This window comes from Pseudorca crassidens, chromosome 14 (assembly GCF_039906515.1).
Source record: "Pseudorca crassidens isolate mPseCra1 chromosome 14, mPseCra1.hap1, whole genome shotgun sequence".
NCBI classification, from domain to species: Eukaryota; Metazoa; Chordata; class Mammalia; order Artiodactyla; family Delphinidae; genus Pseudorca; species Pseudorca crassidens.
In genome coordinates this window covers 81914149-81927593 of record NC_090309.1, presented here as the reverse complement: position 1 = coordinate 81927593, position 13445 = coordinate 81914149, and the positions used below count along the sequence as shown (strand labels likewise).

The window sequence follows — 13445 nt, the reverse complement described above, 5'->3', positions numbered from 1 at the left end:
CTGACTAACTCCTGATTTGAGATCAAACAAGGAAGGAAATGTCACTCAGGAAAGCAATATGATTGCATGGACAGGAAAAATCGGGTAAACTTGCTCTCCTGTTTGTGTCACTGGCCTCGTTCGTTTCAGAGCTGTGATATAAGACACTTAAAGCACTTGATCAATTTATTTCTTGATCAGTTTTAAACGTTCTGAAGTGTAAACAAAGCACCTCTGAAGGGGCTGAGCAGCCCTAGTGACAGGAGCCGAAGAAGCAGCGCAGGTTGTCCCGTTTCCCCTCCCCCTTCCCTTCTCCGGTTGACTTCTTGGGTCCCCTCACTCCACAGTCCCGATCCCACCATGTCCCAGAAACAAGAGGAGGAGAACCCTGGGGAGGAGATCGGTAAAGGAGAAGCAGGACACACAGGAGAAAGAAGGTACGCTCCCTGAGAGAGCCAAGGAGGCAAAGTTAAAGGCCAAATATCTAAGCCTAGGACCAAAGCTTGGAGGCTCCAACTTCCTCACGAAGAGACTCCAGAGAGGGCAAAAGTACTTTGACTTGGGAGACTACGACATGCCCAAAGCCAAGATGAAGAATAGGCAGCTACCAAGTACAGGACCAGACAAGAACCTGGTGACGGGTGACCACATCCCCAACCCACAGGATCTGCCCCAGTGAAAGTCCTCGCTCATCACCAGCAAGCTTGCGAGGTAACTGGGGCCCCCTTCTGCTTCCCTTCCTCACCCACCGGACTTTTATATATCATAGGCAGGGATGCAATGGGCACCTAGTTATATCTTCTCAACTTGCTAGCCGGAAATGACTGTGATTCTCCTGGGGGCTGCTGAGAAGGTAATGTGGGCTGAAGAGAGGCTCTGAGTTCATTTCTTTGGATAAATGGAGATTTTCACACCCTCATGTGGCCCAGGTAGGGGCTCAGAAATGGGAGACTAGGATTGGATAATGCTGCAAACTCTCTTTTTCTTTTGTACAAGAAACTGGGGAGATGTGATTTCTCCTTTTGGAAGAGGATATCCCCAACTTGGTTAGCCTAGGCCTTGGGAATAATATGACAGGTTTAACATCCCAAGGCTAACCTGACATGGTTGGGAAAGGTAGATTGAATGGAATCTGTTTTCTGTGCTTTAAGTGTTTTGTCCCTTGGGGTGCTACTGCTTCATGTTTCCATTATGACTGGTTTAGAGAATCCTCAAAAAGAAAAACTGATTTCCTTGCCTAAAACTATAGTGCCCACTTAACCTCCTTTACTCAGTCAGTGTCTTTTACAGTTTGCCCCGGCTCTTAAATAACGTAAAGATTGGAGGATATAATTCACATAAAATGGGCACCTTCTCTCTCTCTTCCAGCCTGTTGCTTTTTGAAAGTATCATGGGATAGTGGAAAGAACACTGGGTTGGGAGTCAAGATATCTGGGTTCTAGCTCCACTCAGTCTAGGCAGAACGGACGTGTAACCTTGGTCAAGTCATTTAACCTCTCCGGATTTCTATTTCCTCATCTGCAAAACAGAGTTGAATATAGATGAGATTGATTCTGATTCTAAAATCCTGAAAAAAACTGTGCTGTTCATTGTAAAGCCAAAAGTGAGGAAGGCCCATAGGTGAGCCTACAGAGGGGAACTATTTGAAGACTACATGGGGAGAGAAGTTGAGGTTTGGGGGTTATAAATTCAGGCGTGAGGGGGCTCATCAGGATCGTGGTCTTGAGGGTCAAGAAAAAAAATTCTAAGCTAGCAAAGCTCTTGCCTCTGCCCTCACCTGCTTTCCTACAATCTGGGCCCTTGCTGCTAAAAAGCTGCGCTGACAGCCAAGCTGTGGGCCTGGAGAAACATGCTCAGTCGTGCACATGTGGAGTCCCACATTTCAGATGTTGTCAGCTGCCAGGCGTATTGTTAGGGAGACAAGAAGAAAAGGGATGAACTGAGCGAGCCTCCAGGGCTTAGTGCTACAGCAGAGCTGGGGCAGCAGGTTCTCAGGAGATGACTCACCTTGGAGGAAGCTGGGGAAGGTGGTTAGGGAGAAAGGGAAGAAGCACTGAGAAATCTCTGCCTTCCTAGAGCTCAGTCACCCAGCTCCTGTGCTCTGAGAAGCAGAGTGCTGATCGTGAACCAGGTGGAGGAAAGGGGCTGCAGAAGGCCAGCATCGTCAATCTAGTTATCAGTAGCTTGGCCTGAATGTTACTGAATGCAGCCTGCTAGTGATCACAGAGACGGCAGGGTGGGAACTAGCTAGCCGTTCAAGAGAGGAAGATTCTATAATCCTCTCTCGCCCTCTCAGCTCACCAGTTCTGATACGCCACACATCTGGCGCAATGAGAACAACTGATGAACTTGCTGATGCTCATGGAGGGGGTTGGGGGTGCCTCCACTTCTTTCCTGACCAGCCATTCACTTTTCAGGCCATCATTCCAACTGGATAGGAAAACGTTGGTGAGGAGGGAATGGAAAGAGCGAGATCCCGTGATTCCCTGGCCCCCAAACTCCTTGGCTGTCGCCTGTAATTGTATATAATTTTTGTGTTTCTTGCTCCATTTCCTTATGCTGTCTTCCTTAGTCTAAAATCCATGTGGAAAGGGGAAAGTGTTGCACATCCTTGTATAGTTTCCTCAACTGTCCCAGACATGTTGTACACAGATATGTTGTGTTTATTATATATGTAAATATATATATAATTTTGTATGTTTTCATCTCCAATCTTCTCGCATTTTGTACTCTTTTCTTTTCTGTCTGAGCTGTCTTCTCTATCGGTCAGTATGACTCCTCAAGACCGAGGCCACAGCGAGTCTGGTTTTTAGGAAGGAATAGAAGAAATAGGGAAATCAGAAAAACTTTTGGTCTCTTTCTCCACCTGGTCATCTTCAAGGCTAAGAAATCAAAGAAGCAAAAGCTACCCTCTCTATATGCCACCTGTTTCCACAGCGTGAAGTGCATAGTTTCCATGGCAAAGAAGGGTCATTTCAAAATCCAAATCCAAATTGCTCTGATTAAACCTAGATTATTAAGTCCACTCAGAAGAACATGTGTGCTGTCTGGCCCTGACCTCCGGGAAGTTACCACCTGATCACTGTGTGCCCCCAGTCCGTCTCTGCTGCTGCAAGTGGCTCTGACCATGCCTCTGAGACCAAGCCTGCTCTGAGTCAGGCAGTTTACACCCCTGAAAACCTCCAGTTATTTTGATCTTGTCTAAATAATTTTTTTTCTGTTTTTGTCTTCATGGATATCTCCAAAAAGAGAACATTTTGTTTTGAAGATAGGAAAAGACTGAAATTTTCTCTCTCTCTTTTGTTTTAAACAACTCGCTGGATAAGATTGAGACATGTGCCAGGTAGCCCTGATTGTTAAGTGCGGAAGAGTGATGGGGTAGAGACTGGGGTGGAACTTAGAGCTCTTTCCCTTACTACTTGACAGTGTTTTCTTTTTCCTCTGTGTTGGTCCGTAGCGGCCAACTTGAATGATGCTGCCCGGGGCTCTGCCAGATACTGAGACGTTGCCCCCCTGGGTCCTGTGCTGGCTCCTGGCCCTCCCTGCTTTTGCAGCCAGGGGTCCGGAGGTGGCTTGGGTGTGGGCTGGAGAGGCAGAAGCCCCTGCCCTTGTTGGGAGACGTCTCAGTGAAATCCTGGGGGTGGGGGTGGGGATGGGGGTGTGAGACGGTGGAGTGGAGATTTGGGGGAATATGAATTAGGGCTTGGAGTTGATAAAAACATTCTTGACTATCCTCCTGCTTAACCACGTGGCTTCTGTGGGGTGGGTGTGAGGAAGAGGATATAAAGTGGACTAAAGATGAGAGGCTCTGATTCAGCTCTGTAGAAGAATGCCTTGTTTGCTTGGATGTGGCCGGGGACCTGGTGTCAGATAAAGGAAACTGTCTGTCTAAATATGAAAGAGGCAGACAGCTCCTCTGCAGAGCAAGCTGAGAACTCAATGTTAATTGTTCATAAAAAAAAAAAAAGAACCTCTAAGGGGACAGTCTATTAGGATGTTTGCCTAGTCACTTCCTGCTTCATGCCCACATCCTCCTATACCCTGTTGTTTCCTCGCAAGAGTAAGTCCCTGCTCAGGTATGGACAAAAATCCCCTTATTTTTCACCTGAAATTTGCCGTGGAGACACTTAGTTCATCTTGCGTAATCCCACTTTCCTCATTACTTCTTTCTAGTAGTCTTCTGTCTAGGACGGTAATCCCACAGCAGGGGCCATAGTCTCAAGATCTGGGTGTGTGTATGTTTTGGGGGTGGGGAGATGGGGCTTCGGGACAGGATTTAGAAGTTTAACGCCCAAGAATCTTGGCTGTAATTTTTACAAACTATTTTTTACTGTTATGTAAAGAGGACATAATATAAAACTTACAGAATTGTTGAGCAATGTTATATAAGGCAATATAAGGCATGTCGCGCAGAATACATTGATCTGTCTTGGGAATAGGACTTCCATTTTGTAATTGAACGGTTCTTAATTGTTGAGTGTAGTAGTACAGAGCTTAAAACAGCCTCTCTCTTTTCTCTCCATCTATTGATTCTGGTGTTTTCTGGGGTGAAAGAAGGTATATCTAACTCCTCTTGGTTTTATGAATCTTCTGAAGCTTTGTGGAGAGCCATTTGTTAGTTTCCTTTGTTTCTGATTAGCCAAGGACAAAGGAAAAGGACGTAAAGGAAGGGCAGAGAGATCACGTCACCCTCTATTGGAAGTTGGCCGATGTTTCTCAGCTGACTTTCTTTGATTGAGAGTCTTATAATTATATTTGGGGATGGACTCCAGGATACAGAGTGATGATTATTTGTCACTGATAATTTAGTAATTATCATTTTGCCTGAATGGAGAAGAACCCAAACATTTGCTGGGCACCTCAGGAGGAGGCAGTGAGTGGGGCAGCCATCCTTCTGAAGGCAACTTCTCCACGGCCATGTTATAACAGTAGCTCCTGTGTGGGTTCTCACGGACGCTTAAAAAAATCTCCAAAGCCTTTGAAAATGTACTTTCCCCCATTTTAGACCGGTTTAAGTTATTTATTTTTTAGTGATATCACAAAGGACAAACTCCACAGTTTTTATTTCTGAGCCAGATGGGTACATTGTATTTTTTTTTTCAATATGAGGCAGCAAAATTATTCTCCAAGCAGCAAGATTATTATGCTACTTGTTCATATTCATCATGTTGGGATTCCCTTTCTTGCTTTCAGTGTAATTAGTTTGGTCTGTATTTCTGGATGCTGAGGAAATGCACAATAAACATGGACCCTTGCAAGCATTTTAAAAATACCGATTTCTCTAAAATTCTTATATTCAAGGAAGCGTGTCTCATTCTCCCTTCCGTTTATTAAGAATAAGGACAGCATTTCCACTCACTGCAGTGTTAGCAGGAGATCTTCTAGCAGCAACTGCGTCTTACATTATTAATAGCCTCACAAAAAATGTGCTGTTGCCGTGGTGGGTACGTATCAATTTGTACCAGGGTAGGACGTTTTCTCAGACATGAATAAAAAACCAGTTCAGGATGCAGGATGTGTATAATGATATCAGGACTCACAGTATAACAGACTCATCAGCATCCTGGTGATGTGGAAGGAACACTGAGGTGGGAGTCTTGGGTTGGACAATCAAGTCTGCCATTCATATGTGGTGTGAGCTTGGACAACTGCTTGATATCTCTTAGCCTCAGTCTTGGCATTTGTAAACTAAGGAGATACTCTTCGTGCCCTGCTCAGATCCCCTCATATGCATTTTATCATTCTGGATACCAATCCCCTCACCTCCTGCATGCTTTGCTTCTACTGGCAGGGCCTGCAGTTTTCTATAGGGGACCACCTTTGACTCATGGTGCCTCTTGCTTCATCCTTACTCACAAAAGTGCCAGGAGTTTATCTGTTCCCCACTAGGCCTCCTCTAGCCTATCCAGTGACAGGCTGATCTAGTAGTATGAAAACCCAGCTGCCTTGCCGTCAGGGTGAATACATTCTGAAAGTGTAATATCTTCCAGGGCTTCCTATGCTATTGCTGGGACTATACCTGAAATCTCAACCTTGCTTGATGTCTCCCCTCCCTGCTCTTCTCTCACCTCCTTACTTGTTTCCCCAGGGAATAGTTTCTTAAAAACCACTTGCACTGGGCTTCCCTGGTGGCACAGTGGTTCAGAGTCCACCTGCCGATGCAGGGGACGCGGGTTTGTGCCCCGGTCCAGGAGGATTCCACATGCCGCGGAGAAGCTGGGCCCGTGAGCCATGGCCACTGAGCCTGTGCTCCAAAACGGGAGAGGCCACAACAGTGAGAGGCCCACATACCACAAAATAAATAAATAAATAAATAAATAAACCACTTGTACCTAAACCCTCATCTCAGGATCTGCTTCTTTAGAACCCTGCCAACCTCATTGAACCAGCTGTTCAAACTTAAATAAATGTTTAATTAGCACAGTCTTATTGTTCTTTTAATATTTTGATAGTGCTTTAACAGTTGCCCAAGTTCTTATAATGAGACTATGGAGTTCATCAGTCTACATACCTGTGTTGGGGGGGTGAGTATAATTGGCCCCTTGAGGTCCAGATTCAAGTGAAAAAGTGTTACTCTTTCACTTCTTAGTATTGACTTGTTTCATCATAGCAATAGCTTGTAGTGGAAAGGAATTACTATTGCATTTTACAGAAGAGAAAGTTGAAACTCAGAAAGCACACATTGCGTAAGTGAAATGCAGTATTTGTCCTTCTGTGATTGGCTTATTTCACTTAGCATAAGGTTCCCAAGGTTTATCTGTGTTGTTGCATATGGCAGGATTTCCTTCTTCTTTATGGCTGAATAATATTCCATTATGTCTATCTGTCTTGATCATCTATCTATAGATATAGATATAGATACGCCACATTTTCTTGAGGTATCTAAAGTAGTCAGAATTACAGAAGCAGAAAATAGAAGGGTGGTGGCCACGGTCAAGGCAGAGAGAGAAATGGGAAATTGCCATCGTTTGATGGGTCTAAAATTTCAGCTATGCAAGAAGAATAAATTCTAGAGACCTACTGTACGACGTTGTGTTTTCAGCTAACAGTACTGTGCTGTACACTTTAAAAAATGTTACGAGAGCAGGTCTCATATTATCTCCTGTTACCACAATTTAAAAAAAGAAAACAAGGGACACATCCCTTGTCTATATGTCTACAGAACTTGGTTCCACCATTGGAGCTCATGTGTCCCAGCTCTGAGCTCAAAGTCCTCTCCACTGCAAACTAGTCTGTAGGTAAATGATGTCCTTGAAACCTCCTGATTTCCTGGTCCACCCCCCATCTGCTTGGCATTGTTTCCACTGAAACCTCAATTTCATGTTTAATTCTGAGAAACTTTTCAAATGATGACTAAGATATTAGCTGTTAGGGACTCAGGGAGCATCGATACTTTAAGAGGGTGCTTTAGGTATCCAAAGATTTAATATTCAAAGGAATCAAAACTGGAATGATACTGGACAAGATTATTTTTTTCTCAAGTTCTAAAATCATACAGTATATGTAATGGAAAGAACATGGGAACCATATTTTTGCCTATCTTCACGTTAGAACTGAGATTCATTCATCTTTAGAAGGAAACCATTTGGCATTTTCTTTTACGACAAAACCGTTATGATTTTGTTTGTTCTTGTAATTTGGTTACTGAACATCAAATTTTCTGAAGAAAAACTGACACTTTGAAGAAGGCAGTTTGCAAAGTAAAGAAATTTTCATATGAGAAGAGTGGGAGAGAGTCAGTTAAGGTTCAAAGAAACCTTTATTTTAACTCTCACAGCAGGAGTAAAGCACTCAAGGGGTTTAGGTTCCAGGAAGGAAACATGTAGTCTTCTCAGACTGAAAAGAAGAAAAGTCAAACTCAGAGTCACTCAGAGGTTTCAAAGAGGTAATTAGCACCTTTCTTCTTTGTAACTGACAACTAAGTGACTTCCTAATCAGCCCAGATGTTAGGAAAAAGATAAAGATTTTAAAGCTCTGGCTCGACTCTTAGAGTGTGAAGATTACCCTGGGGAAGCTGCTTTCTGAGGCAGATTTTGAGCCTAGTGTCTGTAAGCTCTGTTTTCTCTTATTGGCTGGTAGAGCCCAGGAATCTCCATGTGTAACATGCAGGGAGACTGTTTCCATGTTCCTCACATCTAGAAACAGAGCAGGTGACGTATTATTTTAATACAGGCCAGTATTCCAGTAAGGACTCTTTACAGCAGAATCCTATTGTTACCAACGCTGTTGCCCCAGAATCGTACCTGCCCCTCCCTGGAATAGAAAATAATTACTCTTACCTAAGTTTCAGGAAGGAGCTGCAAAGAGAAAAAATGAATGAGAACCAACCAGGCCCAAGATGGCAGAAGATTTGACTTCCAGCGGACCTTGAGCCTCGTTATACACTCACTGTAATACATTAGCTAAATGACACACCCACCAGCCCCTTGACAGTTGCTATGACAACAACCAGAAAAGCCCATGCAAGGACTGAAAAGGAGAGATGCAACAATTCCAGGTCCAAACCACACCCATGTTCTCAGTTACCTCATGAATATTCCTCCTACTCTTTCCAACTCCCTCCCTTTTACCTCGACCTTCCCTCTATAGAGTTGGTGGCTCTGCTAGAGTTGGGTTGAGAAGCTGATTTGTGAATTAGGTTCCTGCTTCTCCTTTGGCCATTGAATAAAACTTGTGCAGTTCCAGTTTCAGTATCGGTTTTGTTATTGGCTGCACAGATGTATAACTGAATCACTTTACTGTACAGCAGAAATTAACACAACATTGTAAATCAACTATATATCAATTAAAAAAAGAAAAAAAAAAGAACGTCCCTGGCTGAGACAGGGGGTCTCGCCTGGCTAGGACATTGCCACGGGTCCTGTCAACCAATTCAGTAACAATATGATGTTTGTATTGTTATTTTTCCCTCTTAATATCTTGTAATAACTTATAGGTTTGCCAAGGAAAACAGATGTGACAGGAAACTAAAGTGCCTGTGGTGAGAGGACTTTACTGTTTTCTGAGAAGCAGTTGAAATAAATGAAGATACATAGAGAAGAAAATAATTCTGAACAAATTCTAACAGCCATCAAATATGATATTTAAATGAACTCCTATTCAGTTTTTTTTTTCTTCTGTGTAGCTTCAAGAAAACAATTGAAGATCAATGAGTAGAGTAATGACTCTTCAGAGACATGGATTTCTAATAGAGTTGTCTCAGCTGAACTGCCTCAAATAAAGTGAGTTCCAGATTCCTGGGAGATTTGCAAACATTAAATAACCAACCAACCGGCAAGATGAAATGGTACAAGGCCCACTGGTAATTCGTGTTCCCTCACTGCCCATGTGTCCTTCCAGACAGCAAGACAGTGGACATCTCAACAGAAGAAGAGCGCCCACTCACATCCACACATATACCTACTGCATAAAATTGCTTCTCTTTTTCTCTCTATAATTGCGTCTTTTGCTAAATTTATTGAGGGATCATAATTTCCAGAAATGCAACAAGGTCAGATGTAAAAAGTAGTTATATGGTGGTGCAATAAAAATTAACTAATAATGAAGTACTGCCACTTACACCCATCAAAATGGAAACATTTACAGCAACTACAATATTTATTTTTGTTGGGAGTGTAGTGAAAATACTACTCTAACAGCTGCTGGTGTAAATACATATTCTCACATCTTTTTTTATTAAGCTATCTTAAAGATGCTATTGAAACCTAACATGCATATACTCTTTGATCCAGCAATACTGTATTCCTTGAAAGGTATCTTATAGAAACAAAAAGACCAGTAAACAAAGATCTATGTACCAAGGACTTTCTTGCATTTTTATGCATGTAGAAATGTGTACGGAAAAATGCCCATTAATGAAGAATTGGTTATACAAATTGTGGTGTGTTAACACCAGGAAATAAAGCCATTAGAAAGAATGGGTTAGAATTATTTCTGTTGGGACTTCTCTGGTGACAGAGCGGTTAAGAATCCACCTGCCAATGCAGGGGACACGGGTTCGATCCCTGGCCTGGGAAGATCCCCCATGTTGCAGAGCAACTAAGCCCGTGCTCCACAACTACTGAGCCTGTGCTCTAGAGCCGGCGAGCCACAACCACTGAGCCTGTGCACCACAACTACTGAAGAGTCCGTGCTCTGCAACAAGAGAAGCCACTGCAATGAGAAGCCCTCATACTGCAATGAAGAGTAGCCCCCTCTCGCCGCAACTAGAGAAAGCCCGCATGCAGCAACGAAGACCCAATGCAGCCAAAAAATAAATAAAATTTAAATAAAAAAGAAAGGGAGCATTAATTAAAAAAAAAGGAATTATGTCTGTTTATTGGAAAGAATGTTTACTAGATATTGAGAAAAGCAAGATGAAGAAAAATGTGTATAACAGAAATTTAGGTTTATATATTTGTGTGTATATACATATAAGTATATAGTGTAATATACATATTATGTATATGTAATGTGTGTGTATATTATGCGCCTTGGTATATCTAGGTGTGGAGACAAGAAGGGAAAATATAGATATTAACTTGTTTTACCTAAAAGGGCACTGGTGTAGAGGGAGAGGAAAGAGGAAGGAAGGAAGGCAAAAAAATGAAAGTGAAAGAGTGAAAAAATGCAAGACTGCATTAAGTAAATAGTATACATGATATGGTTCCACATTTGTATAGTATGTAAAATATACATGTGTAAAAAGTGTACAGCATCTTTCTCTGAGAGATGGGGAAATCCTATACGCATATTTTATTAGCCATGTTTTAAAATCTAAATGATGAATAACATTTTGAGGAAAAAGTCAGCAAATAACAGAGCAGATTCAGCTCAATGGTATATTTGCTTGTTTAGTTTTCTACAATCTTTCTCATTCCAGCTCTGATTTAATGCAATTTGCAATGAAAAGTACAGCATAATCAGAAAAATAATTGAGGAAATTACAGGATGTGGAATTTAAATGCACTTTTTACAATTATTTTTTATAAGCAATAACAAAACCCTCAATTTGGGTATCTGACAAGGCGCTCGTGACTGAAGGGTTTATGCATCCAAGCAGAACATTATCAGTATTTTATTGAGTTGGGTCTCTTGATGAATTGACCTCATTTATCTCTACGACAGAGCAAAAAGATTTTTTTTCACTTGGACAAACATTCAGGCATTGTTGGGTATTGTCAAACTCAATAAGTCAATGGTAATTCCAGGGGAAAAGTTATTTATTTTAATTGCACTCTAGCATAGGACTTAACAGAAAAAGGTCTACAGGATAAGAGATTATTGCTTCAACCTTTCCATCTTGTTTTGTTTAATTTAACACTTCAGCGAACTTCCCGATAGTAACATACTGCCTTAGACATTTCTAACTCCTTTTAGGTCTTTCACAGTTTTCACTGAATACCACAAATTAAGGAGTTCAGTGTGGGTCAGGATATATTATTTCTGAAACCGTGGGTATGGATCTGATATGTCACTTATCACCAAATCTATCAAGTAATAATTGTTTCCCCAGAGCTGTTAAACACAAGGACAGTTTGTCAGTGGCTCTACCTATACTGGTATGTCTTCTAGCGTAAAAACTTCAGACAGAAATGAATGATCTCCTATGGCAGTGAGAGTGTATAGCTTCACCTGTCAGTTCCACCCGCTTCCCAATTATTGCCCCAGGCCTGTAAGTTCTCCCTCAGAAAAGGACCTGGCTGGCTTTCACCCTAACCCCTTCTTGCAGAAGTTCTTAACTCAGCTGTAGAACTCCCCTCAATGTGAAACATGTCATGGAGTCTTCCAGTCCCAGATGTAGATTTCAAAAACACAGTTTCTCAGATTTAGATAGAGAACATTTAACTAAAGGGAAAAAAACCTTAAGTCTTTTCAGTCCGAGGCTAGTAATGTGTCCCAGGTTGAGGAAAATAGGTCAAATATTGATTAAAACCCCAAATATTGTTTTTCCTTGTAACTTTAATGCATCCTTCCTTCCTTCTTTCCTTCCTTCCTCCCTCATTCCCTCCCTCCCTTCCTTTCTTGCCTTCTGACATTTAACAAGCATACGTGCCAGGTGCTAAGCTGGTTACTGAATATACTGGTTTCCTATTTCTGCTGTAACAAATCGCCGCAAACTTAGTGGCTTAAAACAGCAATTTTTTTTTGCTTTTACAGTTATAGAATTCAGGAATCCAGACTGAGTCATAAACAGCTAAGTCAAGGTGTCAGTAGGGCTGTGCTCCCTTGGGTGGCTCCAGGGGAGAATCCGTTTCCCGTTGCTTCTTCCAATGTCTGATGACTGCTGACGTTCCTGGGCTTGTGGCCATGTCACTCCAATCTCTGCTCCTCTTGTCACGTTGCTTTTGGCTCTTCTGTGTCAGTTTTCCCTCTGCCTCTCTCTTATAAGGACATTTGAGATTGCATTTAGGGCCCACCCTAATAATTCAGAATAATATTCCAATCTCAAGAGCCTTAATTTAATTTCACCAACAAAGTCCCTTTTGCCGCAGAAGGTAATTTTTGTAGGTTTTAGGAATTAGGATCTGATTATGTTTGAGGACCAATATTCAGCCTACCATACTGGAGACACATGAAATACAAACCATGTACCTGCCCTCAAAAAAGCTCACATGAAAACCATGTCAACAGATTACCTAAATCTTAGAAAGTTTAATGTTAGACACAGACTCTGAGGGCATACTATTTTCCTGCTAGGAAATGATTAGGAATTAATGGCTTCCCAATTATTAAATTCAGTTTCAATCTGAATAGGGATCAATGCCAACTTGACTATATGAATCAAAAATTAAAACTCATTGCAGATGGAGATGTCCTTTCATGTCTGTGGTGGGCTGAATAATGAACCCCGAAGATATCCAGGCCCCAGTTCATGCAGCCCATGTTTGATACTTTATATGGTAATGGGGTCTTTGCAGCTGCAATTAAACAAAGGATTTTGAAATGGGGAGATTATCCTGGATTATCTGAGTGGGCCCTATATGTAATGGAACTGTCCTTATAAGAGGGAGGCAGAGGGAGTTGTGAAAGCAGATGAGAAGGCAAAGGGATGATGGAGAAAGAGAAAGATTTGTGTTGCTGAGCTGTTGCCTCTGAAAACGGAGGAGGGGGGTTCATAAACCAAGGAGTGCAAGGAAGACAGCTCTAGAAGCCGGACAAGGCCAGGAAAGGGGTTCTTTCCTGGAGCCTGTGGAGGGTGTAGAGCCCCGCGCACACCTTTCCTTTATCCCACTGAGACTGAGTCTGGTCTCCGACATCAAGAACTGGAAGCGAATACATGTCTGGTGTTTTAAGCCACCAGATGTTTGTTAATTTATAAAAGCAGCCACGGGAAACCAATACAGTGTTTACAGGCTCTGAATGTTTTCTGCAACTCAGTGTAGCAGAAAGAGCCTGTTCTGAGAGATTGGAGACAGAATCCCAGAACAGCTAGTTACTCACGAACTAGGGACCATAGGCAACTGCATGCTTCCGAAGCCCAGGTC

At 42.2% G+C, this 13445-nt stretch overlaps 1 pseudogene; it reads left to right on the top strand.

Annotated features, from left to right (window-relative positions):
* The first annotated feature begins 339 nt into the window (after positions 1 to 339).
* The window catches only part of LOC137205560 (alpha-endosulfine pseudogene), a 32638-nt pseudogene continuing 19532 nt past the window's right edge, over positions 340 to 13445 (top strand).